The sequence below is a fragment of the Lissotriton helveticus genome, chromosome 4_1 (assembly GCF_964261635.1).
Source record: "Lissotriton helveticus chromosome 4_1, aLisHel1.1, whole genome shotgun sequence".
Classification (NCBI taxonomy): Eukaryota; Metazoa; Chordata; class Amphibia; order Caudata; family Salamandridae; genus Lissotriton; species Lissotriton helveticus.
Genome location: NC_136063.1, coordinates 833,001,603 through 833,023,897, shown reverse-complemented (window position 1 = coordinate 833,023,897; position 22,295 = coordinate 833,001,603).

Genomic DNA, 22,295 nt, shown 5'->3' with positions numbered 1-22,295 from the left:
GTTGCTTAAGTGGACCTTCAGAATTCCAAAGATCAGGATATTTCACCTTCCAAAGAACTGATTAAGTTCATCACAAATTACAACCGTCAACAGATAGTTCGGAAGATTCTTCTTAAACACTTGCCACCACATAACAGTTATCCTGTAGCACACATGGAATTCACCAAACTCCTTATTGGTTTGATGAAGAAGGCAAGGATCTGGAGTGTTGAATTTTACCATGAAGTAATCCAACTAGTACCTCAAATTGCAATGGTAACACATACGTAAGACTTCTTGTTATCCCATTGCCATGTTCCTTCAGTGGAGTCTGGGTGATCTTGGAGGTGGATCAAGTTATGTTCCTAAGTTACTCAAGCAGAGGTACATTGCATGTAAGATCATATTGATGCCACCAGAGAATCAATTTTGTGTTTTGAACATTATGATGCCCCCCATCTGCATGATTTCTATTCTTGGAGATCCAATACACCTAGCTAATAATGTGGGGCATTGTAATAAGTGTATAGAACGAAAATAAATTATTATTCTCCTTGAACATACTTATTTTTTTGTAAACGCCTGTATTTGAGAAATCTGTACAACCCTAAATATGTATGCGCATTTTTCCTTAATGATAGCAGGACACCTATAGCTAGGAGAATCATCTGCTTAGGATGCACTGGGGCTGTACGCAAGTGCAGCCTCTATTTAATCAAGTCAATGCATTTGTGCTGGGGTTTTTGTGAGTATCATATTCCCAGCAATGAACTGTTGAGAAGGACCATGTCTGGTTCCACAGCTGACATATTGGAGAGCTCTATATTTCAGAAACTTTATACAATTTAGAATATTATGCAATATTTTTATGACTCCTGATTGATATTGTGAATTTGAAAGAATTGTCCTTTACATTATGTGTGCTTGCATATGTCTGTTTTTGTTGTATATTTGAGAAATACATTTCATTGTTTCCATTGGAACTGACCGCCCCTCCTTAAAACCACCCATATCTCTTTAATTTTATTGAATTCTGCGCTGGGCTGGCCAAAAAGGCGACTACCCGCTGTGGATTTTTTGATACACAGGCCTGAAATTTATTGCATTTCCTCCCTTTGCAGCACCTATAACATGCCCTGTTTTATGGGGTGGGTAAACTGCTTCTTAGGGGTTTTGGTTTAGTGGAGTAAAAAGTGACAATGTATTTGAGATTGTACCATGAAGATCCAGAAGCTCAGTGACAGTGCTTTACAGAATATGTCACCAAACATAGGTGTTCAAGAATAATGTCATTACAACAGTGGAAGATACTAGGCCTCTCCAGACACCTTTTAAGTCTGCATCCATGTTGGCATGACAGCAATAGACAGCACTCATGGTGGCAGTATCACTATACTGATACATTATAGCCTTTAAAAATGGTCTTGTCAAAATCCTCAGAAACATGCCCGCTCCCGCTCCTTAGATAAATATGTCTATTTATTTAATCAACTTTGAAGCTTGAGATGAGAGGGATTGGTGTAAACTTAATATGATTTGTTCCATTGCAGTATTACCACAAACATCCCAAATCATCTTTCTTAATCCTAGTGGGAGAAAAACAAGGCAGGGTCACTAGATGTAAACATGTGGCATCTGTCAGTTTCCAAGAAGTCATCTGGCTTCCTACATTGAGGGCAAGTAAGTGAATCAGCCTGTTGCACCCCAAAAGCCATGTTCTTTGAATGTTTATCTTCCATCAGTCATTAAGGTGGACACCAGACTCAAAAGTATTCTTGTTACTGCATATTGCTGGTAACAGTTTCGCATTTTAAAGTACTGATTTTTCCAGGTACTGAATTTACCAGATACAAAAAAGTTTGTTTTGTGGGATTTACTTTGTAGCCAGCCACGCCTTGCTGTTGTTCTGACAACAGAGGACTTTATCTTGACATAGAGGCCTCCCAATGTTGGGCCATTTTGGTATGTTTGGTTAATTTAAGCGAATTGCTTTATTTTGCATGTCACTAGTTTTCCGCTGATTTCTTTGTCCAAAGCACCTTCCCCCTTCGACTGTGAAGATATATTTGTGGTTATTTTGCAGTGGCTACTTGATAACTATTGTGTACTAAATATTAGCTAGAATTGTCCTTTCCCCCTCCCCTCTTCGAACCTTCCCCACCCTAAACCTTTACACCTTGTCACAGCTACCACGTGAAAGTGTCTTATTTGGTTTCTGAAGATGCCTCTTTAATCTACTTAATTAAATATAAATGTTTCCCAGACTACTGTGTTGTCATTTCCTTTTCTGGTATTCCTGGACAGAGGCAGAAACTCCCTATTTAATATTATATTGTGTTCTTTGGTTTGCTATTAAATGTACTAAAACATTTGCTAGGTTCCTTACACTTGGTCACTGTTACCAAATATAGCTCTCTGAATCCACTCTTCTACCAATAAAAATAGCCTTGGTATCGGTCTCCTTCAACTTTCCCCAACCCCTCTTAGGCGATACCACTCAAATGTTTTTGTCTCTTACCTCTTCCATGGAGTTAATTTAAAGCCCTCTGACAGGCTGCCATGTTTCCCATTAAGGACTGGAGGCCAGATGAAAATAACTTGCATGTTGCCTGTTTCAATGCACTTAAATCTGGTCCTGTAGCCATCTCTTCCACTAGTTACAGTGGTCTATCCCCTCTGCCTGCAGGTTCAAGTTTAATTTGGCCAATGAAATGCAGTTTTACAACTTCATCCATTTGACTGGTCCATGCCAGCTGCTTTGCATCTGTTAGATCTGCCCTCTTCTCTAGCCACTGTGCAATGATCCCAATAAACACACCTCACGCAAGCAAACTGGGCTACTGCAATGGTCTGTCAGAGACTGCCGTCAGCAGTTTTTCCATGTACATGAAAGGTGATAAAATACAAATTTAAAATATTACATGAACAACAGTAAATAGAGCAATAAGTTAAACTAAACTAAAGCAAGACCGCAAACCTTCCAAAGTACGTTTTCATTCATCACCCAGCAAAGTCATTGCATAGTTTTATTTTTGTGGTGTAGCATGCACATTGGGAAATTAGTATTATAATATAATATAAATACAATTTGATGTATTTGATACAGGAATTTAAAAGCCGTTGTCCAGATTTTTATATGACCAAACTTTAAACCTATAGCTCCTGGTACTTTTGTTGGGTTACTGACTGCAAAATGACCCTTTAGATAGGGAGTTGTCAGAATTTGCACAGCCGCTATTTGACCGAAGAAGTACAGAATATAATTTGTTCACTATTGACTTGTTTGCTATCTTCTCCTTCTTTAGTGCCACTTATAGGACTTGGCATATTGAGTCGGTAAAACTGTTTTTAATTAGTAGTACCTTGAAATGTTGTCATGTTTAAAGGGTGAGACTTCGATTTATTTCATTGTTGTAACCTTCATAGTACCAACCAATCTTCCTTTACTCCATGGCAGATAAGTGAGACATTTCAATTATATTAAACATTTGGAGCATTTTTGTTCATGCAATTTGTTCTTTACAGAATAGCCTTAATGAACTAGTTACTAGTTCTATTTTTACTTGCATGCATTATCACTTGCCAAATTGGTATATTAGAAAATTAAAAACTGCTCTTCAATGGTTACTTAGTCTTGTATGTTTGTTTTGAAGTGGTTTAATGACATTATGTTCATGTTTAGTACAGTTCGATTTCAGACTTTGAAAGTGTTACATTTTGGCCAGTTTTCATGGACCTGTGTATTTCCCTTCATGCATTAAAATGTCATAGAACCATTTCATGTGTCTTGGTTTTTATTTGTTTCAAAAGTTGAAAGAATATGATGTACTAATATAAATGGCATCGCCAGAACATTTAGCTAATTCCAATCTCACCTGAAAACCTTTGAGCCCACCAATCACCGGCAGTTAGTAAACATAAAAACGTTATTTAAAACTCCACTTTCTCAACTCAGAATCCCCATTTTGGTTTGGGACCATAATTGTTGCATGCTGGGCGTAGCTGAGCAACCTACATCTGTACAGGAATTCTACTCAACTAGGCTTTTAAATTTCTGTTGCACTTGCTAACCTTTTTTTCTTTACTTCTCTTGAAGACATTTTGTAGAACTTACATGATCAAGTTACTACAGGCAGGAGCAAAGTAAATTTGATTTTTCTTTCAGGTGGCATATTGGAATATTTTTACATGCAGTTTTACTTTGTATTTTTTATTCTGTACTGAATCAGTGATTTCTTTTTTGTTTACGTTGTGTGTCATGGGCCGAGACTGACTGATACCTAAAACTCCAAGACTTGTGAATGTTGTGCAGCTATAAACTGCGAACCTTTGACATGCAAAGCAGGACATGACACCCTCTTCGGGAACAAAAGTGAGGTCTGATGGATACTTGGATGGCCTCACATTATCTGTTTACAACGTAAACTACTACATCCAGGGGATGAAGAACTCCACCAGCATGAGTCTTTGCAAACACAGTTCACTTAATGTATTGTCAAGTGTTTTTTCTAATGCTTGTATGAATTGAAGAAGTAAATTCAAAAATGCTTTGTATTTTACTGCCATTCCCATTGTATTTTTATACTTTCTGGCAGCATTAAATATTTTTTTTAAATTGATATACAGTTTTTAAGTGGTTTCATTATTTGTTACAGACTAGATATGGGTGCTTAATCCTCACCCTGATGGAAAAGTAATCTGACGTTTTAACTGAATTTTCATTTCTCTTCTCCATGTCATCCAGCTTTTTACTTAATCTCTCTATATGCAGTCTTTAAGTAGTTTTTTTCCTCGTGGATTCTGGTTTTCTTGTACTTTTTCAAAAATTGGTTGATTCTTTCAGACTTTTCTTGGAAATATATATTGGATGACAGTGTTTTTTTTCCACTGCAATCATTAATATTGATATGTACTAGTCACGAAAGTAAGAGCTAAAGATTACATTATAGTGACCCCACTGGCTACTCGGTATAATAATATTATATCCACCTGTCATTGGTGGTTCAAAGGGGTGTGTGGCCACACAAGAGACCGGAAGAGAGCAAATTCTAAACTGATTCTCAGTAATTTCTTAGGACCTCGGAGTCATTCTCTTTAACTATTAAAATACTTGGGATAAATTAGTAACAGTATTCCAATTCAGGGCTAGATTTTCCACAGTAGTGCTCTGTGCTGCTGAGGCATAGTTTATCTAACTACTTGCACTCTTTCTTGGACTGATGCACTTCCACCTTCTTAAATAGATGTTTACCACAGATGGAAAACTTGGAGGGTAATCAGACAGACACCAAACATTAATTTTCAGAAGTGGCTTTCTAGTCGCATACAAGACGTTCCTCTTATGTGTTTCAAAGCTCAATATGATAAAGAACAATCAACAGTTTCTCTGACTTAACATTTTAGTTCATTGTGATGCTGAAGGAATGACCACAGTAATTTTACTACATTTCCTAGTAATCTGATTTCTGTTGGTGATGTTTGCTAGAGCCACTGCCCAGTAAGATGCTTTTTAGAATCTAGACATGAAGTGTTCTGTGTAATTCTTGCGCTCTTTTGTGAGAACCACAGACTGGGAGAGTAGTGAGATGGGTAGTGTTAAACGTTTGACATAAGGTACTAAAGTGTCCACCACTATTTTATACAATTTATTCATTATTTGCTGAGTGTTATTAATATGTCTCGATGAAGTATCTCCGGGCTCACAGGATTCTGAAGACGCAAGATTCAATACTAAACAAAATGTGGAATGTACAATTCAGACAAAGAATTATAATAATGTTCATTACCAGACATTACTCTTAGCAAATGAAACTTGCTGCATCAATAAGTAACTAGCCAATAGGGATGTAAGTATTAAATCCTTAGAACACATGGTTTATTCACATTACTATTGTAGTCAGTGGACAATTGTCTTGAAAAACTGTGGGGTGACTATTCAAAAGTACTAGCTAGGCAAATTTGTTGGGCTTATTCAAGTCACAGTGGAAACTTGCAAACTAGCACGGTTACTGGCCAAGCTGAAACAGTCACTTAAGGACACTGACTTGATTGTGTGTTTTACAGAGTGTGCAAAATTTGGAGTTTTATTAAGCATTCATCCTTTTGGGCTTTGTGTACTAATAGGGCTTACAAAAAAGATGGAAATTGATAAGGAAGTGGGGGGAAGTGTATTTAGGTGAGAAGTGATCTCTCATTTAAAAACAATGCATTTTGGTTTTCTACCTAAACAGTCTCTAAATTACGATGTTGGTCTGTTTCCTCCAGTTCTTCCTTCATGCTGATAGCATGCTAGCAGCTGTGGGGAATGTGGTAAAAGTGGGTTCATCTGAAGTGAGGTGCTGAGACTTGTGATAATGAGTTTGGAGCTTGAAAACTATGCAATATCCACAGACATGGTGGAAGAGGGTGGATTGCACCTTTTATTTCAGTTTTTCCTTAAGTTTCCAATGTTTTCTAGGGATGGGTTGCTGGATTCTTATTTGGGACTCCTATCAGCTTTAAATAAGCTAATTAAAAAGCTAGTATCATATTCCCAGCAATGAACTGTTGAGAAGGACCATGTCTGGTTCCACAGCTGACATATTGGAGAGCTCTATATTTCAGAAACTTTATACAATTTAGAATATTATGCAATATTTTTATGACTCCTGATTGATATTGTGAATTTGAAAGAATTGTCCTTTACATTATGTGTGCTTGCATATGTCTGTTTTTGTTGTATATTTGAGAAATACATTTCATTGTTTCCATTGGAACTGACCGCCCCTCCTTAAAACCACCCATATCTCTTTAATTTTATTGAATTCTGCGCTGGGCTGGCCAAAAAGGCGACTACCCGCTGTGGATTTTTTGATACACAGGCCTGAAATTTATTGCATTTCCTCCCTTTGCAGCACCTATAACATGCCCTGTTTTATGGGGTGGGTAAACTGCTTCTTAGGGGTTTTGGTTTAGTGGAGTAAAAAGTGACAATGTATTTGAGATTGTACCATGAAGATCCAGAAGCTCAGTGACAGTGCTTTACAGAATATGTCACCAAACATAGGTGTTCAAGAATAATGTCATTACAACAGTGGAAGATACTAGGCCTCTCCAGACACCTTTTAAGTCTGCATCCATGTTGGCATGACAGCAATAGACAGCACTCATGGTGGCAGTATCACTATACTGATACATTATAGCCTTTAAAAATGGTCTTGTCAAAATCCTCAGAAACATGCCCGCTCCCGCTCCTTAGATAAATATGTCTATTTATTTAATCAACTTTGAAGCTTGAGATGAGAGGGATTGGTGTAAACTTAATATGATTTGTTCCATTGCAGTATTACCACAAACATCCCAAATCATCTTTCTTAATCCTAGTGGGAGAAAAACAAGGCAGGGTCACTAGATGTAAACATGTGGCATCTGTCAGTTTCCAAGAAGTCATCTGGCTTCCTACATTGAGGGCAAGTAAGTGAATCAGCCTGTTGCACCCCAAAAGCCATGTTCTTTGAATGTTTATCTTCCATCAGTCATTAAGGTGGACACCAGACTCAAAAGTATTCTTGTTACTGCATATTGCTGGTAACAGTTTCGCATTTTAAAGTACTGATTTTTCCAGGTACTGAATTTACCAGATACAAAAAAGTTTGTTTTGTGGGATTTACTTTGTAGCCAGCCACGCCTTGCTGTTGTTCTGACAACAGAGGACTTTATCTTGACATAGAGGCCTCCCAATGTTGGGCCATTTTGGTATGTTTGGTTAATTTAAGCGAATTGCTTTATTTTGCATGTCACTAGTTTTCCGCTGATTTCTTTGTCCAAAGCACCTTCTCCCCTTCGACTGTGAAGATATATTTGTGGTTATTTTGCAGTGGCTACTTGATAACTATTGTGTACTAAATATTAGCTAGAATTGTCCTTTCCCCCTCCCCTCTTCGAACCTTCCCCACCCTAAACCTTTACACCTTGTCACAGCTACCACGTGAAAGTGTCTTATTTGGTTTCTGAAGATGCCTCTTTAATCTACTTAATTAAATATAAATGTTTCCCAGACTACTGTGTTGTCATTTCCTTTTCTGGTATTCCTGGACAGAGGCAGAAACTCCCTATTTAATATTATATTGTGTTCTTTGGTTTGCTATTAAATGTACTAAAACATTTGCTAGGTTCCTTACACTTGGTCACTGTTACCAAATATAGCTCTCTGAATCCACTCTTCTACCAATAAAAATAGCCTTGGTATCGGTCTCCTTCAACTTTCCCCAACCCCTCTTAGGCGATACCACTCAAATGTTTTTGTCTCTTACCTCTTCCATGGAGTTAATTTAAGGCCCTCTGACAGGCTGCCATGTTTCCCATTAAGGACTGGAGGCCAGATGAAAATAACTTGCATGTTGCCTGTTTCAATGCACTTAAATCTGGTCCTGTAGCCATCTCTTCCACTAGTTACAGTGGTCTATCCCCTCTGCCTGCAGGTTCAAGTTTAATTTGGCCAATGAAATGCAGTTTTACAACTTCATCCATTTGACTGGTCCATGCCAGCTGCTTTGCATCTGTTAGATCTGCCCTCTTCTCTAGCCACTGTGCAATGATCCCAATAAACACACCTCACGCAAGCAAACTGGGCTACTGCAATGGTCTGTCAGAGACTGCCGTCAGCAGTTTTTCCATGTACATGAAAGGTGATAAAATACAAATTTAAAATATTACATGAACAACAGTAAATAGAGCAATAAGTTAAACTAAACTAAAGCAAGACCGCAAACCTTCCAAAGTACGTTTTCATTCATCACCCAGCAAAGTCATTGCATAGTTTTATTTTTGTGGTGTAGCATGCACATTGGGAAATTAGTATTATAATATAATATAAATACAATTTGATGTATTTGATACAGGAATTTAAAAGCCGTTGTCCAGATTTTTATATGACCAAACTTTAAACCTATAGCTCCTGGTACTTTTGTTGGGTTACTGACTGCAAAATGACCCTTTAGATAGGGAGTTGTCAGAATTTGCACAGCCGCTATTTGACCGAAGAAGTACAGAATATAATTTGTTCACTATTGACTTGTTTGCTATCTTCTCCTTCTTTAGTGCCACTTATAGGACTTGGCATATTGAGTCTGTAAAACTGTTTTTAATTAGTAGTACCTTGAAATGTTGTCATGTTTAAAGGGTGAGACTTCGATTTATTTCATTGTTGTAACCTTCATAGTACCAACCAATCTTCCTTTACTCCATGGCAGATAAGTGAGACATTTCAATTATATTAAACATTTGGAGCATTTTTGTTCATGCAATTTGTTCTTTACAGAATAGCCTTAATGAACTAGTTACTAGTTCTATTTTTACTTGCATGCATTATCACTTGCCAAATTGGTATATTAGAAAATTAAAAACTGCTCTTCAATGGTTACTTAGTCTTGTATGTTTGTTTTGAAGTGGTTTAATGACATTATGTTCATGTTTAGTACAGTTCGATTTCAGACTTTGAAAGTGTTACATTTTGGCCAGTTTTCATGGACCTGTGTATTTCCCTTCATGCATTAAAATGTCATAGAACCATTTCATGTGTCTTGGTTTTTATTTGTTTCAAAAGTTGAAAGAATATGATGTACTAATATAAATGGCATCGCCAGAACATTTAGCTAATTCCAATCTCACCTGAAAACCTTTGAGCCCACCAATCACCGGCAGTTAGTAAACATAAAAACGTTATTTAAAACTCCACTTTCTCAACTCAGAATCCCCATTTTGGTTTGGGACCATAATTGTTGCATGCTGGGCGTAGCTGAGCAACCTACATCTGTACAGGAATTCTACTCAACTAGGCTTTTAAATTTCTGTTGCACTTGCTAACCTTTTTTTCTTTACTTCTCTTGAAGACATTTTGTAGAACTTACATGATCAAGTTACTACAGGCAGGAGCAAAGTAAATTTGATTTTTCTTTCAGGTGGCATATTGGAATATTTTTACATGCAGTTTTACTTTGTATTTTTTATTCTGTACTGAATCAGTGATTTCTTTTTTGTTTACGTTGTGTGTCATAGGCCGAGACTGACTGACACCTAAAACTCCAAGACTTGTGAATGTTGTGCAGCTATAAACTGCGAACCTTTGACATGCAAAGCAGGACATGACACCCTCTTCGGGAACAAAAGTGAGGTCTGATAGATACTTGGATGGCCTCACATTATCTGTTTACAACGTAAACTACTACATCCAGGGGATGAAGAACTCCACCAGCATGAGTCTTTGCAAACACAGTTCACTTAATGTATTGTCAAGTGTTTTTTCTAATGCTTGTATGAATTGAAGAAGTAAATTCAAAAATGCTTTGTATTTTACTGCCATTCCCATTGTATTTTTATACTTTCTGGCAGCATTAAATATTTTTTTTAAATTGATATACAGTTTTTAAGTGGTTTCATTATTTGTTACAGACTAGATATGGGTGCTTAATCCTCACCCTGATGGAAAAGTAATCTGACGTTTTAACTGAATTTTAATTTCTCTTCTCCATGTCATCCAGCTTTTTACTTAATCTCTCTATATGCAGTCTTTAAGTAGTTTTTTTCCTCGTGGATTCTGGTTTTCTTGTACTTTTTCAAAAATTGGTTGATTCTTTCAGACTTTTCTTGGAAATATATATTGGATGACAGTGTTTTTTTTCCACTGCAATCATTAATATTGATATGTACTAGTCACGAAAGTAAGAGCTAAAGATTACATTATAGTGACCCCACTGGCTACTCGGTATAATAATATTATATCCACCTGTCATTGGTGGTTCAAAGGGGTGTGTGGCCACACAAGAGACCGGAAGAGAGCAAATTCTAAACTGATTCTCAGTAATTTCTTAGGACCTCGGAGTCATTCTCTTTAACTATTAAAATACTTGGGATAAATTAGTAACAGTATTCCAATTCAGGGCTAGATTTTCCACAGTAGTGCTCTGTGCTGCTGAGGCATAGTTTATCTAACTACTTGCACTCTTTCTTGGACTGATGCACTTCCACCTTCTTAAATAGATGTTTACCACAGATGGAAAACTTGGAGGGTAATCAGACAGACACCAAACATTAATTTTCAGAAGTGGCTTTCTAGTCGCATACAAGACGTTCCTCTTATGTGTTTCAAAGCTCAATATGATAAAGAACAATCGACAGTTTCTCTGACTTAACATTTTAGTTCATTGTGATGCTGAAGGAATGACCACAGTAATTTTACTACATTTCCTAGTAATCTGATTTCTGTTGGTGATGTTTACTAGAGCCACTGCCCAGTAAGATGCTTTTTAGAATCTAGACATGAAGTGTTCTGTGTAATTCTTGCGCTCTTTTGTGAGAACCACAGACTGGGAGAGTAGTGAGATGGGTAGTGTTAAACGTTTGACATAAGGTACTAAAGTGTCCACCACTATTTTATACAATTTATTCATTATTTGCTGAGTGTTATTAATATGTCTCGATGAAGTATCTCCGGGCTCACAGGATTCTGAAGACGCAAGATTCAATACTAAACAAAATGTGGAATGTACAATTCAGACAAAGAATTATAATAATGTTCATTACCAGACATTACTCTTAGCAAATGAAACTCGCTGCATCAATAAGTAACTAGCCAATAGGGATGTAAGTATTAAATCCTTAGAACACATGGTTTATTCACATTACTATTGTAGTCAGTGGACAATTGTCTTGAAAAACTGTGGGGTGACTATTCAAAAGTACTAGCTAGGCAAATTTGTTGGGCTTATTCAAGTCACAGTGGAAACTTGCAAACTAGCACGGTTACTGGCCAAGCTGAAACAGTCACTTAAGGACACTGACTTGATTGTGTGTTTTACAGAGTGTGCAAAATTTGGAGTTTTATTAAGCATTCATCCTTTTGGGCTTTGTGTACTAATAGGGCTTACAAAAAAGATGGAAATTGATAAGGAAGTGGGGGGAAGTGTATTTAGGTGAGAAGTGATCTCTCATTTAAAAACAATGCATTTTGGTTTTCTACCTAAACAGTCTCTAAATTACGATGTTGGTCTGTTTCCTCCAGTTCTTCCTTCATGCTGATAGCATGCTAGCAGCTGTGGGGAATGTGGTAAAAGTGGGTTCATCTGAAGTGAGGTGCTGAGACTTGTGATAATGAGTTTGGAGCTTGAAAACTATGCAATATCCACAGACATGGTGGAAGAGGGTGGATTGCACCTTTTATTTCAGTTTTTCCTTAAGTTTCCAATGTTTTCTAGGGATGGGTTGCTGGATTCTTATTTGGGACTCCTATCAGCTTTAAATAAACGAATCAGCTTGTTTTCTTACATGCCCATATTTTCCCTCCAAACAGATTGCTCTGCTTCCAGATCTTTGAATGGCACATTTCATTGGCTGCTACAACTTTTGATCCCGTCAGGAAGGGGCCAACATAATCTTCAGTACAGCTTGTTAATTTGGTAGACTCTTCTTCAAAGCCACATGCTGGGGGAACCTTTCTTCTTTGCAGCTCAGAGTGGTAGTCTATAGAGATACGAGGACGCTAGCCATTTATATGTGCATTTACAAATGTTTATATGTCCTGTGGCTTAATTATACATGGACCAATTTGGAATGGAGTCTTGCAAGCACCTTATGTTTTTTTATTGTCTTTTGGTTCATGTTGGAAAGGCTCATGTATTTTTGCTGTAGTAAAATTCTCTCTGATAGACTTCTAGCAGCAGATTCCGCTGCTTTGAATATTCCTAATATTTAGGGAAACAAGGGGACCCACTCGGTAAACAAGGACCAAGGGTATTTAGTATAAATGTGCAACAACGGTCCTTGACAACAAAAAGATACAATTTCAATGATTATAGGCCACAATCTGCGCTATAATGTACAAAAAAGTCCAGCCGGACTTCAAATTTAATCAAATAATGTGATGCAGCAGAATAAACAAGCAACAATTAAGCAGTGGGACACAATCCTGTATCCAACAAGGCTAGACAGACAAGGTACAATACAAAAGAGTTAAAAGGTTTTTCAGGCAATTTACAAAAGTGAGCAGCTAGTATTTAAATAGAATCAGTTAGCTTGACTCATGTAGAAAAAACGTCATTTAGGCACATAATAGTGAACCGCTGTTTAGACTACATCAACTGTCGACGGCGTTTCGATCCTGTAGGAATCCAGGATCATCATCAGGACAACCAATGTTTTGCCTGAATATGCAAGCCTAAGGCAACGCATCGGGTCTGATCGGTGCGATTCGGCCCCCAGACGTCTTGCGGCAGTTCCATTGTGGACTTAAGGTGCCCTTATCAGGCTTTGACCGCCACGCGGGAACACCCCTTCCCCCATCCAGGATAGAGGTCAGAGTCCGCAGGCCTGCATCTTAGTCACAGTGCACCGCGTTCCAGGAGAATCCCAGCAGAAGTGCCCCAGTCCTGAATGTAGCACAGAGGCTGTTTATATAATAAAAGCACCATTCATATTGCACTGTCAAAGGTGCAGAGCTGATGCAATGGTTTGTCTGGAGCCTTAGAGATGTCTCCAACAGACAACGTAATACAAGGCCATCACATTCTATGTGTCTAGCCTTGAACAGAGTGTACAGACAGCAAGGCAGCAATGCTTACTAGGAATAAGCTGCACATATAGTAACTTCTCAGTACATTATCCTGTTAATGTAAAAATGTATCCACTAAAAAAGATGTCAAGCTAAAACGTGAAATCTAAAATGGATACTCAGTGAGGGCCCTAATATATTTCACTACATCCTCCCATTGACTGAAAGGAGACTCAGTTCAAAATGAATTGTATATAAGCCAGCCTAGAATTTGATGTCAAATTATTATAAATTATACTTTGGTGATAAAAGCAGATGATCGCCAAAAAAAATGGCAATTAAAAGCTTGCAACTAATAAAAAACAAATAAGTCAATTTGTTTAAAAAAAAAAAAAAGGAGGGCCAAATAAAAAACCTAGGAGGCTCCTGAAATGTTTCCCATGTTCAGAGAGTCAGTGGGGTCCAGGAAATAACCTGCATCCGCAGGCGATAGATCCACAGAACTCTGAACAGGAAGTTCCAAGGATTAAACATGGTCACATCCAGCCGAATCAGCAGATGCTGATGGTGTGTCAGCTGGTAGTGTAACCACAGTAGGATATCCAGGAGCCGAAGCATCCATGTCGAAAGGTGATAATAGTTGATAGTAAGCACCCCGCAGCAATGGCAGTCTCAGAGGGCAGTACTGAAGATGAGCCCTTGACAGACACACCTCCAGAACCATATCCGTAGATTGAACCAATTGTATCGCATGGCACTGGTCCGGTGTACACTTGAAAGGGCACCACAGACAGCAGAACATAGGCTCCATGCAGTGTACCCACACAGGTCTGAAAGACAAAGAGCAGTTCACGTTTTTTTTAATTTTTTTATATCATATATATTATGAATTAAAGACACTCCTGAGTGCTGTATCGTGCTCACAACACAGCATGACATGTGGTATATCCATCACCACTTGGCCTTGAGGTGGAACATCAAATGCGAGCAACAAAAAATAAGACCAAAATAGCAATGACCAGTAATAACTCAAGCGGTATGTCTCCAAATACACTGGAAACCAAAGAGTGCAAAAAAGGAAGGTATTACTCCGAATAAAGTCTGGAATGTGCTAACAAAGGCAGGCCCAATTGCATTAAAGTGTGCCATCCTCCGCTGTATTTGAAGCATTAAATATTTGGTGTACATGTTCACCAAAATGCTGTGGCAAATTTGTGCGTAGTAGCAATTGTACATCAGAGGAAGATGTTGCAACTTGAAGATCAAAGTTTCTCGAGCGGATGATAATGCCATGTCCTTTTGAAACAATAAGGCTTTCAATTGTCCTAACTTACAAAGTTAATGTTACAAATAGGAATTGATGGCCACAAGGTAACTTCCCTAATCGTGTGAGTGCGTGGATTAGCACAATTAAAACAAGTGATGACCCTGGAAACTGGTACCACATATGGGACTCCTGGCTTCATCGCACAACAACCTTGGTTGTTCAGGATCATATAACTTCCATTTGAAAGCAGTCGGAACACTAGCCGGATCAAGACTGGGATGCCCTTCAGCTAAAGCGCTAAATTAGCCATGGAAGCATTGTATGCCCCATGAAGTTGAAGTATCACTTCTTCACAAACTAATGAATGGCCTAATGAAGCTTCACATTCATTTCCGCTAATGAAGGCTCCAGTTCCCCCACTCAAACATCTGTAATCGAAGGGAAAAAAACAGGTTTTGTGGCCAAAACTCTCCCCCATAATTTCATATCTGCCTACTTGAAAATGCTTCAGACAAGATGTAAAATGAAACAATGTTGGTAGTGAAATGAACCCGTTAATTAACCATACAGCATATGGTGTCTCGGCTACTGTAAAGGGCAATTTGTCTTAACACTCTGTGTTGAACATTGTATAAGTTGCATCTTTCTTTCCCATCAGTCTTTGTGTGTGTGTGTGTGTGTGTGTGTGTGTGTGTGTGATTGTCAAATTATAAGGCAAAAGCCTCTGTTGCATTATATTTCTGTGGCAAAAAGTTTGATTTTAAAACCTGCAATGTCCAGTTCAGTTGCATAATCGATTTTTTACTCACTTTGCCTATGACTGAGGGAGAGGAGACGTGTCATTCAGTATTGTACCAAATGCTGATGATACAACCTTATTCAAAGAATAAATGTGAGCCGACACTCTAGTAATGCCATTATCCACAACAGCCAATGCTTTTTCCAAATCAACCCTGTCAGTTTGTCTCTAGCTTTCAGCAGCCTCTTGCTGAGAAAACTTCCAAAGTTCATAGTGAGTGGCATATATGAAACATTTAGAACTTGGTGACCTAGGACCCAAACAGAAATCTTGTAAATCCATGTAATCGGAAAAGGGAGATTGGTGTTCCTTGACTGCAGATAGGGTAGAATGCTTTAACCATTGCTGGCATAACTTCCCTAATCTATAGGTGGTAACTACCCTTGAGTGTTGTGCCGGCATATACCGGGGGTCTGGTTTGCTAGCTTTAACCCGTTGAGTTTAAAAAACATGTGTTAATGCTATTAGTGTTGACTGGCTATACTAACTTTCCGTCCAAACCTCAAATTTAACAGTTATATGTACCATTCTGTGCCATACTATTGAGCTGTTCCTCTGTAAAATTTGCAGAATTGCCAATTGTCAAAACTTGCAGTAGAGGGAATTCTAGGTGTGCTCATATCTTTAATTTTAGCCAGACTCACGCAAGTAGTTTTTTGTACTGTTTTGTTCAGAAAGATCATTTGCCTAGGGTCAGACAAGATCTAAATAAAGCATCAATGCCCTAGACTTGCCAGTCCCATGTTCCCTATATCAATTTCAATCCAGTGTTTTGTTTTCAATATTCCTAGCCCTGCAGGGTCAATTGGGAAATAAATGAGTCGGAATAAATTAATTTGGTTTGGATCAGCATTTTCTTCTTTGCTGGGGGTAGGGTAAGCTAATAAGAAACTGTGTCTAAATATGCAAACTTTACAAATATGTTTTGAACTACCCACTGGTGGTGCTGGGCAATGGTCCCATTGTGTGTAATTGAAAACTGTACATGGGGTTCCAGCTCTGTGTAAATAATGGTGTGCATAGTGATAATAACACATTTTACCAGAATTACCGGAATTGAGATACAGACCTTCAGTTTCGAATACTGTATAAGATTCTAATGTAGATAGCGTATTTGTAACTGTCTCTATATCCCATTCATCAGATATTGAACCCAGAGTAATTATTTCATCCATAGCAACCTTAAACTTATAAGGGATCTGTAAAGTTTATGTAGGACCAAATAGGTCAAATGGGACCTTATCCCAAACAATTCCACCAGAGACAGGAAATGCAGACATAATCACAAGGGACAGGTCTCTTTGCTCTTTGGGAAGAAGAATGATGTGCTACTACTACTGGAGCAGAGCATTCTGAAAGGTATTGTACATTCAGAAGCAAGACACAAAGTAACAAATCCAAACCAAATGAATAGGAAAAGCAGTGAAATGGAAATCCAAGTAAAGGGCCATGGAGGAATCTGATAAAGTCCGTTTCAGTCAAAAAGGAAATGCATTTACACCATGCAGTGAAGTATGTGAGGAATTTGAAGCAAAATTATCAATATTGACAAAGTAACTAGAGGTAGTCTATGCAAATCAGGAACCTCCACGTGGTAAAGGAGAACTGGTAGACACCTCCATAGGTGGTTGATAATAACTTAATTTTTAGGAGTAGCAGTAGAAAACTGAAAACTTGCATTTAATGTGTGTCCTGTATTAGCAGTAGCAACAGGAACTAGTGGAATGTCAGCATCTGAAGTCCCCAGCCGGGGAGAAACAATACTGGTATTACTTAATGCTTGTAACGGTATCTCCTCCACAGTAGTGAGAGGAGGCAGGGAACTACTCGGGAACCCTCGTGGCCTACTGTGTAGGTCTGGTCACATGATGTAGCTTGAGCAGATCAACAGAAACAAATCTTTTGTTTCTACAACCAGCAAGCGATGACAAAATCTCAGTTCAGGTACCTTGAATGCCAAGGTCTGGCACCAGTGCTTGGTATGACAAGCTGAACTTTTTCTTGTCTGCACTTTTCTACCAAACTTGATCCCCAATTTTAGAATTGCAGTCGGAAGTTGCTGGTTGCTCCTTGACTTTATCAGCTGCTGAACGTTTGGCAGGTTCATTTGAGCACTCATCCCAGAAGTCTTGTAGTTCCTTTAAAACCGCAAAAAGTTCATTGATGTCAAAAGGCTTATCTGCCACCACTGTACCAGGGTTCTCAAGATCCGGAATGTTCATCTAATTGTTGAAGAGGACCTTATAGGGCATCCAGCCACCCAAGGATCTTTTTGGTAGATTATTTAAAGCTCTCTGTACTCCATATAGGTGATGGACCCAACTACGACCTAAATGTAATACTCTAGCTGTTAAGGTCTATTTTTAATCAGAGTTCTTCCTTTCGACTAGCAAATTTCCCTCAGGATGATAGGGGGAGGAATAATGCACAGCAACATCCAGGGTCCCAGTGGTATCCCGTAAAGCCTTAGATGCAAATCCTGGTCCAAGTGGAATGATGTTACAGCATGTGTCCCGTTAAAGACCTGCAAATCTTTAGTAACAGTTCGAGCGGTAGCCGATTGGTCTTGCCACTCACATAGAAATCTAGAACACGAATCAACGGCAAATAGAATACGTTTAAACACACTTTCTGAGCGCAAATAGACACATTGTAGTGCTTTGTTTGAAACTGAGGAGTGTCTGTGCTATGTGAGCTGCGATGGAACTTATAATTTGCTGACAAATTTCACACCTGAGGGCATATGTTTAGTCTGTTTGTATAGACCATGCCACCAGTAGCTTTTCTGTAGTAAGGAAACTCTAGCTGCCAAACCTGCATGGCAGATGCTAATCCTCCATGAGCTGCTATGATTAATTCTAGCCTGCACTCCTGTTTGGGTATCACTCGATCGCCTATTCCAAGAATGCAAGCGAAAGGTATGCATTTTGCTGGATTTGTTTTTAGGTAATGGAGTGGCATTACATGAAGCAGTTAAAGCAGCCATGATGTCATCATCCACACTCATGTGTGAACAAGTTGTCGCACCTACAACAGCAGTTTGACCTACCCGTTTGGTAGCTTCATCAGCCCGAGAATTCCCTGCAAAATGTACTCCAATACACTAATGACTCAATGTGTGAATTACATGAGCCAGTGGTAAGCATTCTTTAAGATACACCATTTTTTCCCAAACTAATTTGTTGAAGGCATTTTCTTCAGTCTCTCTGAATCCATTTAGGTGCCAATAATGTAAATTCTCATTAAAAGATTGGACACAGTAATACAAATCGCATACTATGAATGTGGGGAATTCAGGATCCGTATTCTTCAGTGCCAGAATCAAAGCTTTCAATTTTGCCAGCTGAGCGGTACAATCCCCCAAGGGTTGTAAATGTTTTTTGTGCATGAAACATTCCATCTCTCATGACAGTGCATACTGCAGCACATGCGGCTGAGTATCATTGTTTAGTGTCGACTGCGGGCTGAGCTGAACCAGCAGTATACATTATGTAAACTTACTGGGCACAGGGTACTCTTGTTTGTACTGGAGAAATGTTTGCATTTGCCAAGTAGGGTATAAGACATAGTCAACATTAGTAGGTGTTAAAAGGAGGTGACCCATTGTATCCATCGTGGATGTAAGGCTTTTGCATTAGGAACGCTTGCCTTGGTGACCGCGTTTAAGGCTGAAATGGGAGTTACCACTATTATGTATTGCACCCGAGCCAACAGTCTTTCCTTTATGACAGCTGTCTGAACTGCAATCAGTATTTTTTCCATTGATGCAAAACACAATTCAGCATTAGAGTATGAATGCAATTTATAAGCATTGGCCACAGTATCAATCTCATTAAAGGTGCCATATTTAAAACCAGTGGATCCCGCAGTTATGCAGCTCACCAAGTTAGTTGTGTTGACACAAGTGTGTAAGTGTCTGGATGCAAGCATGTCAGTTTGCAGTGCTCTGATAATCAGTGTGTTCCGATGTCCAATGTGTACTGGAGAAGTGAGGACACATTAAATTGTATAATGGTTTAACCCATTGTGCATAGTTTGGTATATATGTTCTAGCTAAGTACAGAAGGCCCAAAAGTGATTGTAGCTTTTTTATGGTGGTTGCTAGAGTGCACATTACTCCAAGAAATATGGTGCAAGGCTTTTGCCTTCATTTGATAACTCTTATCCCAAGAATAGCGCACTGAGAAAAGCAATCTTTGTTTTTTGAAAATTGAATTTGTAGCCATCTTCAGCGAATCCCAAAACTATGCGATATCTGTGATCAAGTCATCATCCTTGAGGTACAAGTCATCAATGTAGGGCAATGCTTCTGAGTCCATTTCTTCTTAAATTGACATTACAAGGACAGCAAACAGACCTGGACTGTTCTTATGCACCTGTGGGATGCAGCAGAATTGTCTCTGCACCCCTAATGCGCTCAACGCCATTAAGTCTCTACTTTCAGGCACTATGTTTTGGCAGAAAACCCCATTGTAAATGTCCATGTTTTATATTTGTTGAAGTCAATATTGTTCATTTAATGCCTTAATATGGGAATTTTGAATTGCAAAAGTGTGTGTATGGCTGGTCAATTGTCTATAGCCTAAGACTATAAGACAAAAATTATTTGGTTTAATTACAGGAAAAAGTGGATTTTTTATGGATGAGGAGGGCTCAATCACACCATAGTACTCCAATAGTGAGAGACTGGGCTGTCAGCGGGCTATTAGCTTCATGTTTTATTAAGTATTGTGGTTTTAACTATGGGCTGGAGCATATAGATATGACATAAGGAGAGTCCTTATGCCAGCCTACATAATTGCATATAATGCCGGGGCTTGTGCAAGAGCCCATTCTGCGGCATACGCTGGTTTATTAACTTCAGGTACAAGAACATAGATGGAAGGTATGATTACATCCTTCCCTTGTGGGACTTTTCCAACAAACTCAGGCAGCCAATCTACTTCAGCAAAGAAAATCTCGTAAGCGTTGGTAACATTTTACCAGAATATTACCTTGATCGTACTTGATATGTCAGCCTCAATTTGAATGTCCAAATCATAAAGTCTGTCAGTATGGCTAACCCGCTTATCTGGTGTTTCAACTTGAATAAATAAATTAGTTGCTCTTACAACCAAAAACTCTTGGAATTTTCAGCAAACTATCTGACCTCTGCTGCGCTGTTTAGCAGTATCAATGCCCACGTTTTGGTCTGAAGGAGCGTTCTCAATATTTGTAGCAAATTTAGTGGAAACAACTGCCACCTTTTTAAACTGGGGTTTTTATTGTGGAAGTTTTTCTTCCTTTTTTATGTCAGACGAGTGTCAGTTTTTGGTTTCACATACTCTTCATGCCTGCGTTTGTTTCGTCCCCCTCTCTCTGAGTGTTTGTTGGGCGAGTCCTAAAAGCAATGAGAAGGACATGCATCAGTTTATTGATACCTATCAGGCTGTTTAAGTGTATAACAGATACGCAAATTATAATGTTTGTCAGTGGACTCCGGGCGCAGAGCTCCACCCGGCATTTTTGTTTTTAAGACTGAGGTGCTTGTTTGGTATTATCTGATTCAGAGCTGCTTTTAAGTTGTGGCTGATCAGACCTGGCTCCCAAATGATCCTGACCTAAAGATGTATAGTTGCAGAAATAATTTTTGCCTATTTGTGCTCTTTGTCCACAACGGGAACCTGCACAAGACATTGGTGTACTGCCAGCATTGCCTCCCCTTTGATATTACTTCAAATAATTGAGGAAACTGTGGCAAAATTGCCCTGTATTCATTTTGAATCTGTTTTAGCAATGCAGGCAAACCAACAATTGATGGATCCATGTGTTATGATACAAATGGCAGCTAAGACTATGACCCAAGGTGTACAATACTCTACTGGAGGAACCATATCACTGGTAGGTACATAATGAGAATTCTGTGTTTGTTTTCTGATGGATACATCTGCCAGTGGATTCATCACCTTGTGAATATCCCCCTGCGTCCGCAACATTCGGAAAATCTTTTGTAGCTTCGCGCCAACGTGATTGACGTCATAGAAACACGGCATCGCACGCGGCTCCGCTGACGTCACCGACTCCATAATAGGCCCACGTCGGCGTGATGACATCAGTTCCCTTTTTTCCGCGTCGTCAACGCGAACGGTTTTCGAGGGATCCTCTGTAGCGTTGATAGTAACTTTGTTACTATTGTGGTTTTCTGTGTCTTTTCCAGTGTTTCTGTCTCCTGTCGTGATGTCGACTAAGAAGACTGGTTTCAAGCCGTGCGGTGAATGCGGGAAGATGTCAATCACGGACCCGCATGATGACTGTATATGATGCCTGAGTTTGGATCACGACGTCCAGGGTTGTCATTCCTGTAGGAAGATGAATCCAAAACCTCTTCGTGAACGTGAGGCGAAGCTCCTGGTTGCCAAATTAAAAGGTAAAGAGGCCAAGAAAGAGTTTGCGGTCGCGGTCGAGGTCCTGGTCGAGGTCGGCTTCGAAATAGTCATCGGGGCATGCTTCCAGATCAAAGAAAAAGAAACATAAGAAGAGGAAGCATGGATCAAGGCACCATTCAGGAAAGGAGTCGGATTCAAGGGCGAAGTCGCCTGGTAGACGGCATCGAAAGGATGTGGTATCTCCTTCTCTGGATCCGGAAGGTGAGGCCTTGCCCTTGGAGTCACCAGAGCATTCACCGGCTCAGGTGTCGAATCCCTCTCCTGCTCTGTCTTGGTCTCCAGATCGGGAGGAGGAAGAGGTTC